Consider the following 26,536-nt stretch of genomic DNA (forward strand, 5'->3'; position numbering starts at 1 on the left):
GCTTTCTTCATTTTCGGTTTCATTCTAGACAATCCTACATGTGGATGAAAGCGCTGCGACAACATTTAAGATAATTTCATATATGATACTTATTCAAGTTCAGTATTTTTTAAAGTTAAACTAAATAAATTTGCATTTATGTTATCATAATCGCGAAAAAAATAAATTTTGAAATGCGATGGTGGTTGGCGTAACATGGTGAAACTCCTTCATGATGCACAAAGGTTAAGAAAACACTTAGCTGTTTCACAAAATAAAATATATTGCGACCGGTTTCGATACAGCGTATCATCATCTGGCCTGATGATGATACGCTGTATCGAAACCGGTCGCAATATATTTTATTTTGTGAAACAGCTAAATTTTGAAATGTTAAATTTTCATTATTTTTAAAGTGATTGAAAAAATAACTTCTAACGGAAGAGTTGATTGTATTTACTTGAAGTTTAATCGGTTAATTTTTCAGGAAATATGAATTTTTGTGGCTTTCCCAACTGTGTCGTAGTCATGACGACGCCACACCTTCTGCCCAACCGATGAAAAAGAAAGTGACATCTCCAAATGAAGACGATGTGAAAACAGTGTTTCGGAGCCCAGTGCTGTCGCCGTGTGGGAGTCTTCGATGAAGGAGGCTCCTCTCTAAGAATGTTTTCACCGCTCCAAATCAGTTAGCTGATGACTTAAGTTGGCGCATTGCGATGTTCAGTCCTGCTATGAATCGCAATGAGACGGAAGGTCTCCTTAAAGGGGTCTCATTCGCTGAATAGTCGACTAGGAATTTATAGGAGGTGCTTAGTGCGTGTTAACCAATGATAAAATGAAACGCATGTAATTATTTCTTAACTTTGGCTTTGGCTAAATTAGGCTTAACTTTGTGGAAGTTTCCATTTGTTCATAATGAAAATAACGTTTTTCGTTCACGAAATATTTTCACCGGCACCGACCTGGGTTTCATCACCACGCGCCACACACTAGAAGTGTTGAAACGTTGGTCGGTGCCTGTAATAAATTTTTGTGTACTAAAACTAGGTTATTTTCATTATAAACAAATGGAAACCCTTCTGTACAGTAATGTCTTTATTACCGTAAAAATTCCGTTTGGCCGCCGCCAGTGTATTCTCTACCCCATGGAAATCATCCTTACATAACCAGTGGATCTTTAGCTTAGCTTTGGGTGTTGTCATCAGAGCATCATGTCTCTATGCATGGCTGATTAGGTTGTTCCGTCTCCTTATCAAGGTGTTCACGAGACTTCTCTTCACTCCTACTCTTCTTAAGATTTCCACATTACCCACTCGGTCGATCCATTTGATCTTCAACATTCTTCTGTAGCACCACATTTCGAAGGCCTCTATCCTTGCCTTCCCCTCTGCTGTCATTGTCCATGCCTCACTTCCTCAGGGGGCACACCCCAAATGTGCGGTCTGATAAATTGTTTTTCGTACTTCTATGCTTAAATTAGTAAGTAGTGCTTTCGTTAGGTGGAATGCTCTCTTCTCCTTGTGATGCTTCCGTGATGGGAAAGGCGGTGTCCACTATTGTTAGGCTAAACGTCTCCTAGGGTCTTATGGTTGAATGGGCTTGTGCCATGTTCTTTAAGGTAAATTGGACGTAAGAGATTTTTTGAAAGTGAGAGTTGTAATTTTTCCGGAGCCTGTAAGAACCAAACTGCAAACATTTGAAGCATGCCAACTATGTGGCCCTAGGAAATGAAGTGGTAACGTTGAATAATATTTGCCTAATTTGGAAGCCTATTGTTTCTTGCGATTGTCCATTGCCCTATAGTGTTCAATTGGTTTATTAAAAATGAATTCACGCGTCTCGACGCCTATGCTTCAACGCAGTCCGCCATTGTCGGAAAAATTTATCAGACCCCGCACTTGGGGTGTGCTCCCCTAAGGAGGTGAGGCATGGATAATGACAGCAGAGGAAAAATCAAGGGATTGGGATTTCAAAATATGGTGGTACAGAAGAATGATGAGGAACAAATTGATCGACCGAGTGATGTGTCGAACGATTTTGGACTGTGGAGACTCCACTTGGTGGCTATTAGGTGGTCAAATAGAGAGTATGTTTGGTTTATTCTAGTCTGGTTTATTCTATTGACCATTTTTTTCTTACTTCTTCCATCGCAATTTTATTTGCTGCGCAAATAGCAGACCTCTCACCAATTTTTGTTTCCCCATTTTAATGTCAGTCATGACTTCTTCCCTTCCGATGCATACTTTGATTTGTACTTGTATTAAATTTGAAATGAGTTCAAATTCACATCCTCGTCGATGTGTCGTGCATCTCAAACCACGAGGTACTATGTGAAAGGTGTGTGTGTGTGGATTGTGAATAGCCCTAAAGGTGAAGACTCCCACTTAATGGGTCAATGGGTTATTTAATGCCTCGTGGTGTCCCACATGCCTCTCTTTCCTCCGAGGGTCCCTTCTAAGGAAAGAAGACATGCTTGCCTCCTCACTCTCTCTCCTGTCTTCATTCGTAAATGGACACGAGATGAACCGGATTGCCTGAGGATTTGTAAATTTTTTTTTAAAACCTCTCTCTCAAGGGCGGAGATACCGCGCCACTCCTTGAAGAAATCGCACGCCTCGGCCCAATTTTTCTCGGCGGATTTCGTTTTTTTTAAATCGCCTTTTCTATCAATGCCACATCTCTCTTTGTCTGTCCTTCCGGCTGATATCTTACCATTCATCTCCATACATTTCCGGAGGTTCGATTAACCTGAAAATTGATGCTACTACGGCATGGTATTTGAAGGAGGAGACCGACAGCTTAGGTCATTTACGCATTTGAGGGGAAGGAAGGATGGAAAGAAACACGGCATCGGCATTAGCCTGCTCTTAACGAAAGGCGCCAAGAGGACCACGGCTTAACGTCCCATCCGACGGACTGTATGTTGCGCACGAAATACCCACCACTTAAATCTGATGCAGGTATCAAGAAATGGAAGGAAATCCTCCGCCACCGCCGGGCATCGAACCCGGGCCCAAGGAGTGCGAAGCCAGCACTCTAGCCAGCTCACCAACCTGATCCCACGTGATACACTGACTTATCTGTGAGATTGTAATACTGTGCATGCACTTGGTAATGTAAAAGTGACCGTAGCGGCCGATTCTATGTGGAATTTTCATTATTAATGCCGAAGAGTATTTGAAATATGCAAATTGAGTGAAATTTTGTGGAACTCGATTAATTTTCGTTGATTATGTTTTTTTTTTTAGCAATGAGAGTTTTAATTGAATCAAATAGATTGTTGGATCTTTTTATTTTCCTGTGCTAATGTGTCAAAATATTTGGTTAAGTGCGCACATTTGTTGCACAATTTGTGCATTGCGGGTGACTCCCGTAAAAGTTATCTCCGTGGCTAGTCCCGGTATGCTTAAAATTAGTCAAGAGCGAACACCTCTATGTGTTCCAAGTCCGGGCCTGCTATCCCAGCTGTGGCGCCGTGTGCGCGATTTGTACTGCTAGTCGCATAATATGCTCAGCAGTCCATAACACCTAGTCCGGTAGTGTCCACAAATATCCACAGAGAGGAATGACGTCGCGGAAGCTTAACTGGCGGAAGACCGTTAATCGGGAGATCCGGGCTCGAATCCCGGTCAAGGCGAATGATTTTTTTCTCAGTGGATTTTTCGCACCATATACCTATAATAATTTCAGCATTGAGTTTTCTTTTTTTTTTGGGACCGATTGAGTATTTTTACATTTGCTGATATAGTTTCCAGTAGCCACATTACGTTTTTTTGAAAGCATATAAATCTCAGATTTAAAGATATTTCGCATGCAATTAATAAAAAATTGATCGTTATGGAATTGATACAAAAATGTAAGGCGCAATTTTTGCATTATTTTCGACGTAAATAGAGAAATGGATTCTCTGAAAGATGCCGAGTACAGCGCACAAAAACTTGTAAATATTGGCTAAAATAAATGTATAAAGTAAACAATATTTATAAAAAAAAACAATATAAAAACTTTCTATTTGAACTGCAAAGAAAAAAAACACCTGGCTAAGGACAAATGCCTTACGTTCAATTTTAACCAATAAAGCATTCAAAACCTAATACTCATTCGCTTCTCATTTGGCACCGAAGTGATGTCAATTCATCATCATATATTAGATATTTAATTGTGGCATTTTTATAGATATTTACACAGAGTGAATTTGATCTAAGGTGTTGAAGTTGATGCTTAAGTGAAGAGATGCCGTCACGTGGGATTGCTTAGTGGCAGTAGCCTACGTATGTAGCGGCCTTTTCCACTGGCTGGCGCTTTGCTTTGGGAATATGCCAAGGCCTATCTCGATGATTGCCGAGGTACTGCTGTGAATAATGCCCACTTCCGGTGGCTCCGTCAGAGGTCCACCGCACAGGAAAGAGTTTGATTTAATATTTTGGAATTGATGCGCGTTCGACTGTCCCATAGACCCCATTTTTTTATATTTTATGGGGAAAAATTAGCATGATACGATTTTCAGATAACAAAGCTGTCATTGGTGAGTGAGAGAAGGATTTGAAGAAGATTCTGGTGAATATATATAGGATAATGGGTAGACATCAGCTGAGAATGAGCACGCTAAGATGTTAGTATGAATTTGAAGACGTCAAGACTAGCATTAAGGAAAACAAAACAAGGGATGGAAGAGCAAGGAAGAAGTTATCGGCGGAATAGTCCAGGCGAAGAGAGATTCCACCAAAAGTAAGGGCTTCGCAGAGCGGAAAATTTCAGCATGGAAGTAAGGAAACAATCATAACTTACATTTTTAGTATGTTTCTCTGCGGAAGTGAGGCGTGGGCAATGACAGCAACGTAGATATCAAGAGTGGAGGCTTTCGAAATGTGGGACTTATGATGATGGATGAAGATCAAATGGATCGACCGTGTAAGTAACGAGGAAGTCCAGAGAAGAGAAGCCTCGTCAAAAGAGTAGTCATTGTTTAATAGTATAAACTATAAATAGTAAAGAGAAAAGAAGTATTTCAGTATTTAGAAAAAGTATTAGCGTATGGAGTCATTAAAACTTCTTTGTGAAATGTATGAAGGTTCCATCTCATGGGTTCTCGGTGTATTGCTCTCTTAGGTCCTAGTTGCATGCGTTAGATGTGAGCAGGTTGATTTCACGGAAGACTTAGAGGAGACTGCAACGCGATATTCATTTCAACCTCTCTCGTCTCTTTGCCATCTCCTCGTCTTTCCTCTCTTGTGAGGCGGCAGCTGAAGCAGTAGTGTTTTACTCATTCATCTAGCGATCTCACAGACTTCCTCCCCACACTACGGATGTCGTCTCGACGACGAGGCTGCTACACTCTCGACAATGGGAAGCGGGGGCACTGGTCGCCTGGACGAAGGATTAACCCTCATTGTTAACCTATTGTTATCGTATTTAAGCTAAGAATAGGTGACTGCTATAGTAACTGACTACTATAGAACCTCGACCCGTGCTTGTGGAGGACAGTGGCCCCTTAACCGTTAATCTGTTATATCCGAGTACAAGGTGATTGCTTGCGGATTTGATACAGATGAAGAATATTAGCTGTCAATTAAGAAAACCATTCTTACAATTATTTTCCTTGCGATGGAAGTATATATTTTTACTTTATTGTTAGTACTTATATGCATATAACAGTTTTGAAATTTATTTTTCACGTTTAAATAGCCACTTTTAGTCTTCAACGGATCTTATAATCGAATTTTTAACTGCTTATACTGCTGTCCAAATATATTCTATTTCAATTTTATTTTCTCGGTTGCAAAAAATAGATTTTGCGATTTATAAGTGCTTTTACGTCGTTGTGTATAATCTGAGCGTCCTTCGATTGAAGGGCTCGATTACACACTAGATCAGTACCCTTTCTATTTGTTTACATTTGCCATTAGCTCTGAGGAAGATTATTGCAATATACTTCGGAACCGACTAACACGTGGTAGTAACTTTAGTGGTAAACTTTTTCCGTGCACAAATCCTTCGTCAGCAACATTATGCCTGCTTGCACCATTTGGAAGGAGCTTTCTCGTTTCCCATGGCATCTGTGCGGTCTCTCCTTTTAACACCATTCTCGCCGTGAAAACTCCGCGTTGTGCCGGCCTCTCCCCCTATAATTCGTCTCGCCAGCTTCCTCCAACCCTACCATAATTCAGAACGGCATATTGAAACAAAAATATCAATAAATAGAAGTAGAATTTGTCGAGAGCTTCACAGCTTCTCAGAAAAAATAGCGTGGGGTGGACGCCATCTATCGTTCTTCTGCGGAACTGTAAGTGCCAAAAACATTTAAGGCATTGGAATAGAATTGAACCCTTCCTTCATCCATTCCCGGAATTTAATTCTCAATTCTATAATAGTGTATTCACATAATTTTTCATTCCGGGGTGTTTTTTTTAACGTTTCAGGCTTATTAATGACAAGTCACTGTCTCAAAGAGCTTGAAAAGAAATGATTACGACTGAGTGCGTTCCAAATATTCCCCGTTAATTCAAAATCTCCTGTACGCTAATTTAATTCTCATGTAATGAGGTTCCGGGAAGTTTTTTTTCCATGAACTTTGGGTACTCGAATCTCATGCTTTGTGCTCCGTACGGTTATTATATTGGCAGTTTTTTGTATATTCCGGTATTAAGACTGGAGATCAGGAAACAGTGCGTGAAAAAATTCATGTGGACAGTGGCACTGTATGGTTCAGAAGCTTGGACCTTGGAGGAAAGTGATCAGAGAAGACTAGAGGCCTTTGATATTTGGTGCTGGAGGAGGATGGTGGAGATAATATGGACGGATCGGGTGAGAATTGAGGATGTATATGGAAAAATAAGGGAAGAAAGGGCGATGTGGATCATTGTACGCCAAAGAAGAGGAACGCGGCTGATTGGCCACATACTTAATAGCAGTTGCGTGGAGAACATAATGCTAGGGCATAATTCAAAATCGGCCAAACCCCTTCACGCTAATCGCGTCGCGTCTGTTTCACAGTTATTGCACCATTTTGTTTTGCATGGACGTTGCCATTTATGTATGGACCCTGGAATCTCATGATTTGCGCTCCTTACTTGTAATTTTTGCTATTTTCTTTTCTCTAAACCGGCCTTAACTGTCAAATGGTATCATTGATTTAAATGAACAAACTGCTGTCTGAATTATTCCATTTGCTGAAGAGACATAGGAGGGCATATTTTATAAATGATTCACTTTCGATTCATACCGTGGCTTGTGTCCACTTAACTGCTGGACCAATTAAATTGAACAAAGTATCTTTCGATTGCTTACGTTTGTGTAAGTTTAGTGAGCAGCTATGTAACTATAGTATGACTTTCGATGCAAACCGGAAGTGGTACGTGATAGCCACGCTACTTAAAGCACTAGTATCACCAGGTTCAGCGTAAAATTTTTGTACGAACACCGCCACTGACACTTGGGTACTGAAATCTCACGTGAAGTGATGGGAACGGATAATTTATCGCAATTTTTTTATGTTAAGCGGCCTCTGGTCTGCTCATGAATGGCAGGGGGAAATGATCGCTTTAAAGGGTGGAGCAGGGAGATATCTTTGAAGCTTTTATTTATTCGAAAGCGCCGAAGGAGAAGAAGAAGACGGTTGCCCCTTTTGAGAGATGGTCCTTTGGAGGAAGCGAGCGAGCGATCCGGTTTGGATGCGAGTGACACTGGCCTCGATGTCTCCAATCCACTTGCATATCCCCTCTCTCTGTGGTAAGGGAGCGAGCGTCTGGTGTTCTCACCAAGGTGGAGAGAGGGCGGCTGGATTAAAGTCTAGAATGTCTCCTCCTTGTTTGGATGCTCGCTCATCTCATTGTGGTCCATTTGGGAGTTCGTCTCAAGAGTGAAGAAACCCATTTTCCCAGGGGGCGAATTTTTAGGGAAACATTTAGTATCAAGTATTCTCGATTAATCAATACCTTTTCCAGTTATTAAAGAGAGTAAATACAATTTTATATCTAAAAACACGTTCTCCAACGGTTTTTCAGGAATAACTAACAAACGGCGAGTGTTATCCAAGAAATCGTGAGGAACACAAATTAAGCTAATGAGTAAACGAAGAGGACCAGTTTCCCGCGCAGGCTCAATGATCTCGCTTCTCATGTCCCAATCATACAAAAGACTCCTTTGACTGATGTATCCGTCCCGGTAATTTCTAACCGTAGATCCGCTTAGGGGACCTCCGAAATAGTTTGCAGGGGAGGATGTCTGCTCGTCATTTCAATGCAAGGCTTCATCTTATAGGGGAGCTAAGGTGGTGGCATCCCGTTGCCTTCCTCGCTTACCTTGATAAACACGGTTGGATATTTTTGTAAAAATAATGGAAACGCGTCTTGTAGTCTAATGAGTAAAGTTTTTCAGTATTTCTTACAAGATCACTTTCATTTAAATGTTCCTTAAAACAATATTGCTTGATCCGTTGACAACCGTAGGCTTTGAAATATACGTTTCTTTTGTCATTTTGGCCAACATTTATGTGCAGTGACGCGACTGATATCAGTTCGTCGTCAAAATGATATGTATGTATGCCGATCAACTGGTGTTTTCGTAATAATATGAAAAAGAGCATTTCCTCTGATGAAAGTCGATGGCAGGTGAAAGGATATGGGTCTTATCAATCCCAACCGCCCTTCAACTCAGTACATTTTCTTTATTTATAATATTTAACTTTGCAACGACGAGTCGTCATTTGAAGATTTTTTAACGAGGCCATTCGGCGCCTTTTTTTCTTTTTTCCAGAATATTATGCCCTAACGAATTCATTTTCATTGCACAGTCCAGCTCTCTACGTAAGGCATTAAAAGCTAAATTAGCTCTTTTTAAAATACTTATTTTTTGAAGCGTTGAACACGAGCTACAAACTGGAAGTTCAAGGAAAAATTTTACTGAGGACTTAAATAATGTGTTCAATTGGTGACCGTGTTACCGTTTACGAGCATTGTTACTGGCCTTCTGATTCCAGAGACTTGGAAATGATCGTAAATTACTGGATGCATCCAATGCGTAATAAAGTGGTTCTGTCATTCCGCAATATAAGAAAAAATACCATCTATTGTTTTTTCTCTCTTCTAGCGGTTGCATTCAGCCGGTAAATGGAAATTAACCAAGCTCGACGATGACGAAACTTTTTTAGTTTCTGCGGTACAATAAATCGGATTATGGCTTTGTAAAATCAGCAGATATTTATCGTGGCCAATTGGTGTCATTGACTTTTTACGAACATTGTAGATTCGTACTTATCTTCCTATTATATATGATTGTCGTTGTCTTAAACGCATTTCGATGCTGTTAACTTCTGAGGGTTTTGCTTCTGTCCCAAGAGCACTGCAAGACATCAAATCTATTGACGACGTTTCATGTCTTCCTATTTTCATATTACGCGCTTCCCTTGCATTTCAGAGTTATTCATATAATCGTGGTATCTTTCTAGTGTCCCATGCATTTTACTTCTCCTGATATATTCATCATCTGTCTGTCTTCCGGGTCCCAGAGCAACACTCGTTTTGACTGCGTATCTTTACCTTTCCAAGTGGTCATACCATGCTAATTTTTGTCTCATTTATGTATCATTTTCGAGAGCGTTACTATCCCTGATAATACGAGGAAAGAGTGACTTACTTGCGAGTACAGAATTCAGGACCGAATCGAGTATAGAAATTTTTGACTGCGAAGAAACACAGGGTGAACAATTCTAAAAATATTCAGATTAAAATAAGAACAATACAGGAAGTAGGCAATTGGAACCAACAACATACAAATGGAAAAAGAAAAACTATGGAAAAAAACTACTGGTAGAAAAAATAATATCTTTCCAGTCATAAGTAAGGTTAGCAGTTCTTAAGTACCTAAGATAATTCCTTCAGTTACGGGAAACTAAACTATGCATGGATTCTTATTCAAGGAATATCCGCAGAGTAGCCATTGGCTTAGCTTTAAATGGTGTCACCGGCGATAGTGCATTTAAAGTGCGGGAATTTCGCAGAGGAAAGATCATTTTCTATGCCGGGATTCGATCCTGGATTACCCGAATTCGCAATGCCCAAGAAACACATGCAATGATTCCGCATTTTGCCCCAGCAACGCTCATAGGCGTTTACTCGGTCGAAGGTGTTTACTCTGAGGTTCGGGGCAGAAATATTTGTGTCATATGAGTGCATAGCACAGTGGCCTATTAATCCCACCAACCACAATCACCACGTAACACACTCACACATCCCTCGTGACCTCCCCCCCTCCTCCATCAACACGTGTCCCGCATAACGGTGCAGCCTTTTTATGATAGACCACCGCTCACCGCGGCGAGGAAGGAAACGGATTTGATGTGGAAACCTGTCTGGAGAGAATACGCAATGGCCATTCTCTTATTTTATATATGACGGAGACATCAGCAGGTGGATCCACGTCCTTTGTCTCTTTTAGAGGGGACTCGTTCCCTCGGAGATGGACAGGCCGAAGCAACCGAATTTCGATTGTCATCTGTTTTTGCGGATAGGGTATAAAACGGGGTAATAACATATGCAATGTTTCATTCGTGGTTTGCCTGAAACGAGATGATTTCCTGAGGGAATGCCGTGGTAATTTGTAGGTGGGAGTGCACATTAGGTCTAAGTAGATATTATGGTCACTTTACTAACCATTCGTTGATATCTTTCCTGTCATAATTAAGTTTTGCAGTTCTCAAGTACCTAAGATAATGCCTTCAATTAGGGGCAGTGAAACTATGCATGGAATTATATACGGCAGCGATTCGTCTATGCTTTGCACCTGAAATATAAACACAGCCGATCTTTTCGAGGCACCAGCAAAAATAGACAGCGAGGAATATGAATGAAAATTTCTGATTTACAAGTGCAATTATAGCAAGTAAATAGGAAAAACATTTACCTAACTGGATCTTTCAGCTGAAAAAGCTGGACCTACTTTTTATTTCATACCAACGTTATTTTTGCAGTAAATTGCAGAGCACATAGCCAAAATGCTTTTTTTTCTCTCTTTCTCCTCCTCGTCCATTTCCTCGAAGTGCAACCAACATTACCAATTATGTATTGAAAAATGCCAATCGACGCAAAACATCGCCAGCTCATATATCGGAAATGCTTGTTTACTTCTTACCGACCACAACAAACTTATTTAGAACATGGCCGAATGGACATCGATCGATTACAGCTTTTAGTGGTTTAGTTTTAGCTTCCTCTGTCCTCTCTGTATCTGAGACTTATCTTTGTTGTGTCAAGAAAGTGTAGCTGGTCTTGGTAAGAACAATTTTTAAAATTTTGTAATCGGTGATCAGCACCTAGCAATTTTAATTAAAAAAAAGGAACCTCTTGATGTTACTTTTGAGAAAACCTATAGAGATATCTTAATGGATACGTAACGAATGAGAGAGTTTTGATTTCTGTTTATTTTTTAATTTAATTTTTAGCCCGCTAAATTAGAATGTACCAATGTAGAATGTGTTTTACGTATGAATCCCGATGATGAAGTAATAAAATCGTTATTTCATATTACCTAACCCGTTCGCGCATCGTATTTGGCTGAGGCTTTGTTTTTTATCGTCATAGAGAGAAAAATAACCTATAAATATAAAAAAATAAAATGATAAAAAATTGAGTAAGTATATATAAATTAACAGTTAACTTATAAAAATGTAGCTACTATAGTTGAGAATCATTTGAAATTTAATCGTTACCAGTAACAAGTATTTTTAATCATAATCAGCCCTTCAACGTCGTATTAGTAAATTATAACTTGTTAGTGCCAATTTTTCCACAGATACTTTAATTTCATTCAACGACCGGTTTAAATGCGCTGCTGTATCATCATCAGGCTGGGCAAACCTTTTTAGTTACTAATATGTTAGAATTAGACCAAATCAAACGTGAAAAACGACCCTCCATGCTTCAGCGTCATGTCCAAAATAACTATACTGTTGTGTGACCATTGAGTTGATAATGAAATTCAATTACTATTTTTGTTTGTCTAGTGTTTGCCGAATTGCAACTTTAAAAATATACTACGAATTCTCGCTAAGTAAGAATGCTCATTTGGTTTCATTATACTCGTCCATTTTTTATGGAACCTGAAGTCTGATGGGATAAGTGGAAACGTCAAGGAAATGAATAAACGAGCGGTAGGTTGTTTTTTTATATTTTTTTGGGTTTATGGAGTGATTTCCCGAGAGCGCATTGTCTTGTAGTTGGAAGCGTTTTTTTAATCGGAATGGAATGTAATTTAATGAAATAAAGGACCAGTATTATTTGCCTTGTAGAAAACTTTTAGAAGATTTTAAATTTTTTTTCGGGATGGTGGAGTGATTTTTAGAGAGCGCATTGTCCTGTCGTTGGAAGCGGTTCAATGGAGCGTTTTTTTATCGGCATGGAATGGAATTTAATGAAATAAAGGACCAGTATTATTTGCCTTTTAGAAACCTTTTTGAAGATGTCTTAGTAGACACAAAACGAAAGACTATCTATTTATTGTTGTTATGAATTAAACCTTTAAAACACTAAATTTGATATTAACTATTATAAAATATTTATCAATTCCGCTGATGAAGTAATTGTATACAGTGTGTTGGAAACTAACGATAGTGTTTTGATTTCTGTTTTTTAATTCGATTTTTAAGCTCGCTAAATTTGAATTAACTAATGTAGTATATTTTTTTTCGTGTGAATCCCGATGATGAAATAATAAAGTCGTAATTTTATGTAACCTAACGCTTTCGCGCAGCATATTTGGCCGAGGTTTGTTTGTAAAGTCTTGGAGAGAAATTAACTCCCATTTTCAGTGTATTAAAATCAACAGTTTACCTTTGAAAATGTTACTGTTACATTCCGGTGAAGCGTTCGAATACCCGCAATTAAAATCCTCGGAGGCGTGAGTTGGCCTACGGAAAGGCACTGCCCCCCCCCCCCCCACTGAATGAGTTGATGTTCACACGCCTGAGGCATTGTTCGAGGTGAGCTCTACCTTCTCCTCTACTGACCAACCCTCTCCTCGGGTTGAATCACTGCTGAGAGAGTAACTGTTAGATTAAAAATTGCACGCAAAATTCAATAGTAACTAGTAACTTTTACTCTTAGTCAATGTCTTGTACCAAATAACTATGCTACTTGTGTTGACATGGAATGTAACCATAAATTACATATTTAAGTAATGAAAATATTATTTGCTAATTCTTAATTGCACTTGTCGAATGTTAACTTTCAAAATATATAATTAATTATCGATTATTAAGATCACTGAGTGTTATCTTTACATTCTATTTCCGCTGTTTGTGGAAACTAACGTCTGGTGGAAGTGTCGAGGAAATAAATCAAAGAATTGTAGGTTACATTTTTTTTCAATTTTTAAGGGATGGCGGAGTGATATCTGGTAATGGTATTGTCTAGTCCTTAGATAACTCCATGGTCTAGTCGTTGGAAGCGGTTCGATGGTGCGTTGTTTTTAACGGCATGGATTCAGGAAGGCTTAGAGACTTGGCGAGGCTGAAAAATTGTCGCTGGTGTTCGCTTTTGACGGTCTATTTCATTCGCTTGCTTCCTTATGGATTTCCAGCGGTTCTTGCGACGTATTCAGTCGGAAGCCAAGTTTCAAAAAAAGCAAATCCAAGGATGATTTATCCTCCTCCACGCTTTCCTTGCCGTTCATTTTATGCTCGAATGGCTGTATCTTGGTCCAGCTGGTGTGAAAACACGACTTTCCATGCTAATGCTTCAAATCGAGTGTCATTTATTTTTTTCTCGACTCATATCTTGTAAAATTGAGATGCGTTGCTTGGGAAAAATGTAGATGCCAGCATCACACCTTTCTCGTTACGATTCTCGAAGAGTTTGCAAATAAGATCCATCGAAACTTTGTGGAATTCATAATTCATGTTTGAACCAACATGGAAAACTTAGTACACTCCCATCGGATGTTTGTGTGTGCATTTTGATGCAACTTTGCCAGGAACTCCATGGGCTCCTCAGCTGAAAATGTAAAGATTGTGTCGTCACTGTGGCCCGGGGATTATGCTGGGACAAACTACCGCAATAATATAGATTATGAAGAGGTATATCTTGTCACGTTTATGATCGGAGGTATCATCCTAGACAATGTTCATATTTCTTGTTATTCTGTGTATTTTTTATGACCGTGCGATGTACACTTAGGAATCCTGTTGCTTGTTTCATACTGGTAATTGGTCACTCCCTGCCAAACAAAATAAAGGTGGTTCGCAGGGTATCATGTGGATGAGGATCTGCTTTCGATCATGCTAAAAATACTATACGCTTTCACCTATAGGAAGTCACCTTGTAGATGATGTAGTAACATCGAAACCTAGGTTGTAATAAATTTTATAAACGTGGAAAATTGCAAGTATTTACTTCAATAATTTTAAATGCCCTTCATTCGCACTTTGATAGTCCTCATTTGTTTCCTTCATCAACATTAGAGTACCTTGCCGCCACATCCGTTCAAACTCCCTACTTCTCACTCACTATACCCAGACTATCAATAATTGAACGTTCTCTTATATTCCGTCTTTCCATCTGAATTAATTCTCTCCCGAATGATATTGATTCCTTTTCTTTAACAACAAAATATTTTACTGACTTGGCAACATCTCGTTTAATGAAAAATAACCGTTGCTCATACCAAGGAGGTGTCCACGATATCGGTTTGTTGTACTGTTTTATTAATGTTTGATTTCTAATTTTATCTGCTTATTTTTTTCATTTTTGTTGCTAAAAATGCACTTTAGGTTGGCATTCTTGCTGTGTGTGTGCCGTTTTATTTAAAATAAATAAATTAACGGCCCTGCAACTCCCGATAAACGGGCACGCCCCCCCGTTCTTGTGGATAGGAAGTCGTGTCTGGCCTGCGCTCAACACTAGTGGTGGTGATCTCACAGTGGAGCTAGCTTTCGCGGGGGGGATTACGAGAGCACATGCTGCCACCTCGCCCACAGTGTGTGGCTTGACATTATGCAATGGAAGGAGACTGCTTTGACCCTCTCTATCTTGGGTGGATACGCTTGATTTCACTCGCGGCGGTGCAGGGTTCAGTCTTTTACACATGTACTCACCGCACGAAGCTCTCATGGTGTCCGGGTTTTATCCGCGTTGTTTCATGTCTGATAAGAGGCTGTTGAGCCAGCGATCCCGGTAGCACCTTTCGGGTCAGGAGTTCTTCAGGTTTCTTCTGACCCGAAGATGCCGGCCGAATTTTCGGTAAAACTGTGAACTACATAAGTACTACACCGTAGGCCGCCTCAATGGTCGTGTGGCGGGAGGACACGAGCCGTTAACATAAAAAAAGAAGAGGGAAATGCGCGTGTGAAGTTTCGCCTTGCATTTATAGTTCCGCCTAGCATTTATCGTCATCAGACATGAGACTGCGCGGAAAAAACCATGAGAATTATCTACTTCTAATCGCGTAAGCACTCGCAGGCAGTGGCGCAGCGAGGGGGGTTTTAGGGGATAAACCCCCCCCCTCCAGAGCTCAGAATAATTTTAAGTTTAATCCATTTTACTTAATTGGATTGATAGAATAGTGTAAGGATGAATAAAATATCCCTCAGAAAGCCGTAAAACTCACCATTTTGAATAGTTTTTCATAAAATTCCGCAATTTATTACTCTAGCACCTACCGCTTATCCTGGTGAGTATTCCATACCCCCACACACACACCCCGGTATTAATTGCACCCAAACCCACCCCCTCCCCCCCCTCCTGCCTTTATTTCTAGCTGCGCCCATGCTCGCAATGCTTGATTCGATTTGTGATCTGTGGTGAATGGTACGTCTTTCCCTTACTGATTAAATGTAAAAAAGATGATTTTCAGCACGTAAGCGAGGCTGAAAGAGCTGAATCCCAGGTTACGTGTGATCCATTGCGGGCCTGCCTGATTGGCTGATCCCGTTGCTGCTGTTTGCTTACATGTTCCTCATTTCGATCGGAAATTATATTTTTAATAGCTTTATCGCTAACGAAAAGGAAGTATCAGGATTTTATAAGGTATATAGAGCACCAATATTTAACCATTTCCCGGCTTTCCCTTCTCTAAATATTGTTAATTTTTAATGATAATAATTTACTGCAGATGTGCGCTATTTCAGTAAGACCGCAGCTTTAGCAATTATATGTTGAAGGGTAATCTTGAGCGTATTCTCTATGTGATATTAATATGATTCAGGCTTAATAAATTGTCATTTTTACGTCCCTCTGGAGCGATAGAACCAGCTATCGCTCCAATGATAGCGTAAAAATGACCGTTTCGCGAGACCATTCTCCGCTATGACTCCAGGGATGGGAATCGCATCCCTTTTCCCACCAGTCGGCATGTCGGCATATTTTTCCGTCGCTGGTAAAACCGTCGTTGACACCGCCTTTCAACCAATCAAAACGTACACCCGCTAACAGCGATTGTAGCGCCGCGCTGGGCTTTTGATTCAATGAAAGTTGTAAATATGGAGAGGGACGGAATAAGCGATGGAAATAGGGACGGTGGGAATGACATGACGTGAGAATCAGATTCAAATGATGGGTCGGGCGATCACTATTTTGGTCCTTGAAAACCTATCGCTTGAGCTATCATTCTAAGGAACGGAAAAAATGGTGGCGTGATTAATGTCTCAGAGGCTGACTTTTTTTTAACTTCTTTCGATCGGTGTCTGTGACGGAACGCCATTGCGTTCGTCAATTTCTTTCCTTTTTCATGAAGGGTATTCGCATTTGAGCATTTCGAGTTTTACTTATAATCCATGTATTTATTTGTAATCTTGCCTAATGAAAGCAACTTTCTCCTTCCCAGCGGAATGTCTGCAGCGATCACCTTGGGACAGTGAGTGTTCGCATCTGGAGAGAAAGGCCTCATCCGGCTCCGACCTCCCTCGCAGTGACTGACGAATTGGACGCGATTCCGGTGAGTTTCAATTCTCCCTTCACCACTATCATATTGATGATTCCCAGATACTCAAAATGTGACAATAGGTATTTAAAAGGTCGGCGGTCATCATCATAATTAACAGTCATCAATCGCAACTTGAGGCAGTTATCCACTCAATTCTCCTTTCGGCTGAACTTTTAACGCTTAAATCGATCAAATTAACTTGATGGATGGCGCCTTTTATGGTACTAACTCTGAAAATAATTATCATATTTGTAATACCTTACATGTCGTTAAGTTCTTACCTTCAGCCTCTTCATTAGTTTCCTGATGACGAGTCCCCAAAATATGCGTATTCGATTCCAATAAAGTCAATTTTCATTATTTCAAGTCTGTGTTAACATGTGATTTACGGACGCTATAATATATCTCGATAGAAATATTTTTTGTAAGAATGACGCATTGAAAATGCTTTGAGTTCACAGATGGAATTTCTAAGAGTGGTAGTGAGATCTGTTTGTTTACAATCGATTGTCGGTTATTTTTAGTTCTTAAGTTGGAATAGGAATGTTCTGAATGTATTTAATCATCATTTATCTAATACCTAATGGAAGAACTATTATTACAGATAATTTACCACTTTATTTAAACGGTGTATGGGTCAAAGTTATTTTGAGGTTATTAAAACAAGGACCAATCAATATTTGGGTAAAAGCAGAATACCTTTGCACCTGGAAGTATTTTTACTAGGCACCCTGAAATCAATTCTTTTAGCGATCCAATTAAAATTTAGGAATGAAACGATAGTCTTAGCTTAGGAAAAAAATTTAAAATATAAATGTATCTTCGGATACTTATAGGAGTAAGGAATGGAGGTGATTGATGGGAATGAGGGTGAAGTGGAGGGAGAATGTCTCCGAGGAATGCTTCGCCGTGGGATTCCTATGACGCGTCTTCCTTGATAAGATGATTACACAACTTCTGCGAAGAGCGCATTATGGAACGGGTGACTTAGGTCCCTGGTGAACGACTCACGGTTTTATGACTCACTCATTATCTCCCAAGTCTCCGAAGTATGTACAGTTTGCTCTCGATCAGTATGTACCCTGCTGCGCGGAAAATGATGCGTTTTTAAGGAAATGCAGGAGTTTTTAAAAAAGAAGTAGATTACTAGCAGTGTCCTCCTGCTTGCTCTGCACCCAGGTTGACCCTGGTGGGCTACCGGTTGTTACTTTGTTGATTGTCATGGCCCAATCATGAGAATCACGGGCCATTTGGGAGAAATGGTCACGGGGGATTTTGGGAAACATGGAATAGGGTAGTTTCCTTCACCAAAGAAAACGAAAGACTGATTACGATTCGTTTCCCACCATTGGTGTATTTATAATATACAAATTATTTGGTTTAACAAATCCCAGTTTAGACGAATGTTAATGGTCAATTTTAACCACGTTGGAAAAAGGTCAAGTTGGCGCCCATGCGATTCCACTCCACATGGCGTCTCAGGGACCTAGTTTCTATACGAGTAGATAGGAGTTTTACATCGTCTGAGATTACCAATGCATGAATGAGGTACAGAGCTCAGGGAAACATGTCTTAATAATCACCTATTAAAACTGCCTATGTTCAGAAAGTTTCCTTCGTTTGATAAGGTATTAATAATCCTTATTTAAGCCAAGCGCTACCTACTAGCAGCCTGCATTGCAGCGAAGCACATACCCTCACCCCAAGATCATCTCACACGGCGACTGCGGGAACCAGAATGACGTCACATGGACTTTTTCCCATCATTCCTATTTAGCCGTCGCGTTTTCGCGCGCTTGAAAATTTTCACTTTTCATTTAATCGCGAAAATTAGAAATCTTCATTTAAAAATCTAAAAGCGTGAAATGTGTACTCCAGGAGTAATAATCTTTCGATTTAGGCAATAAAATAATAATAGGACACCACCTTATTGAGCGCGGCATTCCAGTGCCTGGATCTCCTTTGCTATTTTCTTTGCAAAGGAGAACCATTGCAGTGAGAAGACAGGTATTGACTGTGGCTTTCCTCTGTTTGCTTCCCGTTTTGTGGGCTGGCAGTTTTTTGGTCAGTTTTTGAGCGTTTTTTTTTGCCTTTTGCACCTTTTCACAATGCCGAGCTACAGCGCAGGGACCAAGTCTAAAATTTGCGTGGAGAAATTCTGCGTTGAACGCAAACTGCGCGATGTGTGATGGGCGAGAATATTTTGTTTGCATTCACTGTCACTGGACCACTTCGACTCCAGCCACGGTTTATATATAATGAAAGAAATTATAAATAAATGAAATTTAATAAATTGAAGTAATATCTTGTATGATGTGAGGCACGATATGGTGGAAGTTCTTAATATTAGTAACATTAGGCATTGCAATATTTCCTTGAGTTTTATTGTGACACTACGCGTTTCGTAGTTACAAACAACATTAGTAATGTTGTTTGTAACGACGAAACTCTTAGTGTCATAATAAAACTCAGAGGAAATATTGCAATGTCTAATTTTACTAATAAATCAAAGGAATGCTAAAGATCCACAGAGAAAAAAATCATTCGCCGGTCAAGGCGAATGATTTTTTCGCTGCGGATCTTTCGCACGATTGTGCATTGCGGTTGACTCCCGTAAAAGTTATCACCGCGGCTAGTCCCGGTATACTTTAACTTTTTATGATATTTCTTGGAGTTTAGGTCAATAAATACTTTAAACTAAAAAAAAAACAAATCAAAGGAACTTAATATGTTTGGATTCTACTGTCTACCATCATCATGAATCATCAATCCTAAGATTCTTACTGTCACTCAATTCTCCTATCGGCTAATCTTTTAACTCCAACGTAATTCTTCTGATTTAGGTACATCCTTCATCATCAGCAAAATATATGTATCGTCCGTGGTGGTTACCTCTGCCGATTTTCCGTTCCACTGCCTTTCCACGGTAATTTTCATTATTCCATCGTATCTCATGATGTAGTGGATTAAAGTGTGCCGTCTCCTACCCAAGGTTTTCAAAAGACTTCTTTTCTCTTCTTAGAACATCCGAATTACTCACGCGGCAGGTCGAATGTTGAGTCGTCTTCATGCGAAGGTGTTGCGATTGTTGTCACGATGTTGGGGAGGAAGGAGACATTGCGCGCGAATTGGAATTGTGGTGGTGAGAGGGGGGAAAGGCATTCAAACCTTCGTGTGCTTATCATTCGTGGACGTAGAAGACGTTCGTAAAAGGATTCCGGCAAGAGGAGATTGTTCGTCTGTGCAAACACTTTCGGTGGCGCCCAAGGCCAGTGACGAGGATACTCATTCATTAGGCATTCTTTGTCAGCGACGCATGTGATGTACGTAGGCTATGTTCGTCTTAACCCGTCTTCACCTGAAAGCTCTCCATTCCACAATGAGAAACTTTTCATTGATGTGAATGGACTTTAGATCTAATGGCATTGTTTTCCTTCAGTGGTGTACGAAATGATGTTTCTTGCAGCTCGAGTGTGGCTCCCCTTACGGACGCCATTGAAAACGAAAAGATGAATTAAAACATAACATATCTCAGTAAAGTAATTGGCGGATGCACCAATTTTTATTTTGCTCACACTTATTTTGAAATGAAATGAAGCAGTACGTGGATATTAGGCGCCATTTTGAGTCGATCGGGTATGGTATTTTGCGGAGGCTATCGACAGCTGTCATTTTCACCGTGTGGGAGGACTCGGTTAGGAAGGGTGGAGAAAAACCCGGCGTCTGCTATTCCCTACTGTTAACGAAAGATGCCATGGAGACGTTACGTCCTAGGGGACAGCTTAACCTCACTGTCGGAGTGAAGCAAGAAGTACCCTCCACAAAGCACCCAAGCAGGGATCGGGCAGTCTTCGAAAAATCTCCGTCATATTAAATGGGATTTGATCGGGGGCCCTCGAGGTGTGAAGCCACTTAAACCCGAACCCCAGTTAGTTAGTATATGAGAAAGTGATGCGTACCTACATGGTGAAATAATGCATTCGGCATTAATTTTCTCGAAAATTCAATTTCGAGAATTGATGAAATGGCTCATTTGAATGCATTTTAAAGCTATACATTTTTTTCCTGCTTAAATAGATCGGAAGTCTCCTTGTGGAATGCTAATAGCAGCCCTGAAATAACGGCATTAATTTCAAAACGAATGAATTTAACACACTGATAATTCTCTTGGATTACAAGTTATTGCGATAAATTTGCGTTCTTAGCGCAGTAACATTATTGGCAGCGGTTAAATAAGTGAGATGTGTCCACATCCTCCGTATATTCTCGTCTCGAATACACTATACATTGTATTTTGGAGCCCAGCCACCTTAACTTGGAAAATTGAAGGAGCTTTAAATAATTGCCGAACATAATTATGTTGATACTTAGTTTGTGATTATTTCGGCCACTCGTAACCATGAATTTTATTTATTTTATTTTGATATTATCAGTCCTTAATCTAAGTGAAGGGCGTGATGATGGAATTGGCGATTTGAAGAGTTGATGAATAAAATGATAAGGACGGTGTTTACGTATAGATGATGGTTCGGACAGGAGATGTGTTTTGGCGAAGGGACGAAGTGGCCATCATGGCGCAGATTATTATCATACCTATTGTCCACGATGACCAGAAACTCCCTGAGATACCACCGCATCTTAACCTACATGTTTACGGTGTGGCCTTGAATCACCGATTTCCGCTCATACTGAGGGTCAAAAAGATTTCCCAAAAACGGAGAGGCCTCAAACGCGATGGGGGACGATTTCTTCCTCTACAGTATCTGATTCCTAGGCCATTAACATGGGGATCGAAATTCTAATATTATAAAGTTATATCTCTTACTGTAAATCCATATAGTTTATATTACTGTGCCATATTTGTGTACAATATTTATGAGTAAATCAGTGACATACACCGCAAAATTGAAATGAAACATTAAATTGCATTCTCCCAATACCCTAATACTTAAAGTCACAAGTAAACAAGTACACTTAGGTATTAACTCTGCCATTTAAGCGTGATCATCGCTGCTGGCGCATCCGATATCGGAAAAAGGGAGTATGAAGAGAAGGACGAAATGAGTAGGTATTCATTCATCGAGTCATTGAGTGCCAAAATCTTCAGCGAAGAGGTGGAGACAGACGCGTGAAGTTATTTGGAGTGTAATGAAATATTTTTGTCTCTGCTCATTTATGTTCCGAGGAGTTTTAAAACCTCCTAAAGTTTTGTGAATGTAAGTTAGTTGATAACGGAGGTCGTGCGAACGGAGTATGAGTGACCTGGGGGGGCGTTGTAATGGTAAGCTAATAGCTCGATCTTATTCGAGTTTTGGTAAGGCAATTAACTGCATTAATTAAGCATTCCATTAAAAATTCACGCGCGTTACTCGTTGTTATATCCTTTCTTCTCAGCGATGCCTAAGAATAGTTAAACATGAGAGAAGAAGCTGAAATTTCAAATGAAGCGTCGGTGTCGCCTCTCTGATTAGTGGGGAAACTTTTCCTGGCCAAAGGACATCTCTCCTCATCATCTTACTTCGGGAGAATTAAGATGGACGGACTAGGATTAGTGTCTCCGGTGTAATTGGCGAGTAATCGACTTCTTCCCTCGATGACACGATACGGAGGGAAAGTCCATCGTCCGTGTCTTCGCCTCGTCTCCACCTTGTCGCCTTGCCACTACACCAACAGCCTCCGCTCAGGGCCGTGCCTATTTTAATGGCCCATCATTGTAGACTGGACTTCAGAATGTTCACTTCTTGTCTTTCGTTTGCTTTTATTTATGCTCTGGGGAAAACTTTCATTCGGAAATCAGTTGAGGGAATGAGAGCCCATCAGGGCACCAGTGATTTTTTTCCTAACAGAGAGATTAGGTAAATAAAGCAAAAGGCATTTAGATTTTTTGTTACGATTGCTATCAGTCTTTGCTAAGTTAAAATCGGCTATTAGTATATAACTTCAGTGAGTTAATGTTTTGTGCCAATGATGTAAGCAACACTTACCGCCAAAAACGTAAAATTGGAATTTAAACGTTAAATATATAGTCGACCCCACGTTTTTTCTGAATTTAAGATTATCTGTTTTGAGATTTTTGGCAAATATTTCAGTACATTATGAACTAATAATATGAAAGTTCAGTACATTATGAAATAATAATAATGTGTAGTGGTAATTTTACGTAATAATATATCAATTGTTCGTAATTATGATTAATTTTTAAGACGTAGATATCATTTTGAGGTTTTGGTGTCAGCATTTCGGGTAAATACGCCTCTGCACGCCGCCGCAATATAAAGGTAGGTACTTGAAAATGCTAAAGTGAAATCAATTGAGCGGAGTACGCCCTATCAGTAACGACGCGTCGTCACAGGCTTACAATCCTAAGATTGGTTTGACGCAGCCGCCTTGTCAGTTCTTTTACCCACTAATACCTTCGTTTCACTTCTCTTAAACATCCGTCGTAACTTGTTCTGCATATATATTATCCGAAGCTTACCTTACGCCTAATTAAGCAGTGCAGAAGCAATGTAAATGTTAGTGAACGCTGTTTACTGAGAGTTATAGGCTCGTCTCACACATTAACGATTCCATTCGGCTCGGCACGTATTCCATACGTTTTCGATGGCGTCCGATATATGTGAAACGCTGTGTTCGGCTTATGTTCGGTGTCTGATAGGCACCGAATATCACTTAAAACTTCCTCCACACGAATGGGTATCATACGATTTCTTGAGGGGTCATTCGTGTCGAGGGGTCACTAATGTAAGCGTGACGTCCCTAAATGCTTCGCTCAGTTACTTTCTTTGTCTGAGGTGTACTCATTGCCCTCTCCAAGGTTGAAACAAAAAATTCTTGTTTTATTCAACACTGATAATTTTCCAAATGATCTTATTTATAGATATAAGAGTCATTATAACATTTTCCTGATACTTGATGCGCATCACCAGGTAGCATCTCCAAAAACGCTGCTACGCAATACATTTTATGCCGTAGATAGCAATAAATTACTGGTAAGTATATTTTAATCTTATTTCTTGGAAATTACAATGAACAAACAAAAATAATGCAGAAGTATTGACCTGATTTGTCTTATATAAACCTGATATGAGCCGCGTGCGTGTGAAGAGATTAATTCGTTTTCGACGACCATTTAAAATGAACCGTGCCGAGTGGAACCTTGTTTTCGTGTGAAACGAGCCTTACCCGATGAATTTTAGTCTACCCGTCCTTTATATTAAAGCATAAAAACAAGGATTCTGCCGAGACAGTGCTATGATTGGGGGCAGATTTCCCGAACATATCCCAGGCGACCGTAATCAACTATGTCCGTGCTCGCAACTTTCACACCGAATGGTAATCAGCCAATAGATTATAATTCGAGAATAGAGGAGGTGGTAATTACGCACCCATTACCGACAGGAGCCGCCCGCCGAGTGTTATATGTGCTCCCCCACCGCAAGGAAGGAAATGCAGAGAATTCACACAATGCCCCAGATGCGGCGGAAAATTGATGAGAGACGGCCTCAATTCACCGTGCAGGATGAGAGAAAAAATATCCATAGACAGCCACGGAAGCAGTTACGAGAAAGCAATAAATTGGGACCCGAATTATGATAATTAGGTCACGTTTTTTCCCTATTGAGTACTTTGATGCACAAGAACCAGGTATATCACGGGAAACGGACAGCTCGGTCAACGGAGGAAAGATAATGAGATGAGGGTAATGCTAGAATAATAAATTTGACCCACTAAAACAATCAAAGTAGATTCTGTGACTCGAATAAGTGTCGCAACAAATAAATCGGCGACACAATCGCTAATGTTGAAAATTCAGCTTCTTCTACGTAGTTAGTAGACTTGTCGAGAAAGATGAAGCAATTTGTTTGGCTAAAAAATACTCTATCCAACTCACTTAAGAACAACCTACGACGGATTTTTAGATATTTTTGTTTGCTAGCATGGTAAGGTGGTAATAAGGGGGCATTTATTTACTTCTCACTCGAAAGTATAGGGTACTGAGAGCTCATTTTTATAATTTTTTCAAATTTATATTTTACCCGCTTTTTCTTTATCGTTAAATGTCAGGTTTCTCGGTTAAGAGTGTTGCGGTGTTACTTTCACATTACGGTGTTCAAATATAGCGCGCAGGAAATCACGACTGATCCTTGTGCATAATTAGCGCCACTCCCTTTTATTGGGAATATTTTTTTACTCACAGTACCTCATAATGGCCTTAATAAACTTATAGTGCGAAATAACTCACAAATGCAGTGTTCCACAAAACGTTATTATTCCGACCCTGGGTTTCAACTAATAGATAGACCTTGATAATGGCTGTCTAGTGGTTGAAACTCAGGGTCGTATTAATTAAGTTTTGTGGGACATTACAAAGTGAGTTACGTCCCATCTGACGGACAAAGTGGTGTGCATTGAATGCAAACCTAAAAGCACCCAAGGAGGGATCAGGTAGTCCCTGAAAGAAATAATCTCTGTCACTGTCGGGATAAAGAAAATTAGCATAAAAAATCGGGGCGTGCATACAAAAAAATGGGGGCGTGGACTTGACGCCATCTATCATTCTTTATGTAGAACTACAACAGTGAACTCCCATACGTACAATAGTATTGAAATTGAGTTAAGCTGTTTTTTTAGCCGTATCGATTTTTCTAGAGCTACTTCTCAGTTACATATCACATCCACGTCATCTTTTATTCAGAGGTGATTTTTTTTACGATTCATGGTTAGAAATAACAGAAAGGCTGAGAAGCGCATGGAAAATAATTAATACGACTCCAAAATTTCACGAGAATTTCTCCGTTAATTCAAAATCGTGGGGTTTGGTCGATTTTGAATTAACGGAGAAATTCTCGTGAAATTTTGGAGTCGTACTAATTAAAATCGACCAAACCCCACGCTAATTTGTGGGATAATTTCACCTGGTATATCTGATTGCCGCTAGCAGCATAAGTATCCCTGTCCCTATGGTTTCCTTATATATATGGCATATTTAACAGCGCGTCAGCCGATGTGGTATAATTACATGGGCATACTTTGAAATTTTCACGAAAATGACTAGCTGCTCTGACCAACTCGTACCAAGTATAACGTCGGGGCATGGTAGAATTGTCGTCCTCTCCTTGCTTTTGGCCTCTGTAAACATCGGGAAGTGTAAACATGCGCAGTCAGCGGTATTTGTCGTGCAGTTTGAGGCCTCTCTCTCTCTCTCTTTCCGAGGCGGTGACATCATTCGAGGAAGGGCAAAGAGCTTCAGCGGAAGGCAACCAACCTACTCGGGGATTCAGTTGACGTCGAGATTGAAATGCCACCGAGCTCAAGCATCAATCGGCTAGTCGGTCCAACCGCCGAGAGCGTTGAACAGTCACTCTTCAATACATGCATCGATGTCGAGTTCACCCCACTGAAATAAAACAATGTAAAATTGGGGGGTTATTCTGTATTTGCGAACTAGGGCTCAAATTTGGATGGCGTCACTGATTAAGCCAAATGAGAGCATTGTTTGGAAGTTCAATAATTGACCACCGGCGGCGCGCGTGTAACTCATTTCCACGAGAACTGTTCATTTCCAGCGTATCATTGTTGTTTCCTAAAGGAGAATTACGCCCCCGGTAGCTATGCAACTCTGTGCACGTCAGCGGTTGAA

At 40.1% G+C, this 26,536-nt stretch overlaps 1 protein-coding gene across 6 annotated transcripts in view; it reads left to right on the forward strand.

Moving 5' to 3' along the window:
- The window catches only part of LOC124163218 (serine-rich adhesin for platelets), a 208,218-nt gene that overhangs the window by 103,975 nt on the left and 77,707 nt on the right, over positions 1 to 26,536 (forward strand). For all 6 annotated transcript variants that reach the window (XM_046539965.1, XM_046539962.1, XM_046539968.1 and 3 more), the window contains one exon: positions 16,795 to 16,905. The gene's annotated coding sequence lies outside the window, so the exon portion shown is untranslated. The remainder of the gene's footprint in view (positions 1 to 16,794; positions 16,906 to 26,536) is intronic.

Source organism: Ischnura elegans, chromosome 8, assembly GCF_921293095.1.
Source record: "Ischnura elegans chromosome 8, ioIscEleg1.1, whole genome shotgun sequence".
Taxonomy (NCBI): Eukaryota; Metazoa; Arthropoda; class Insecta; order Odonata; family Coenagrionidae; genus Ischnura; species Ischnura elegans.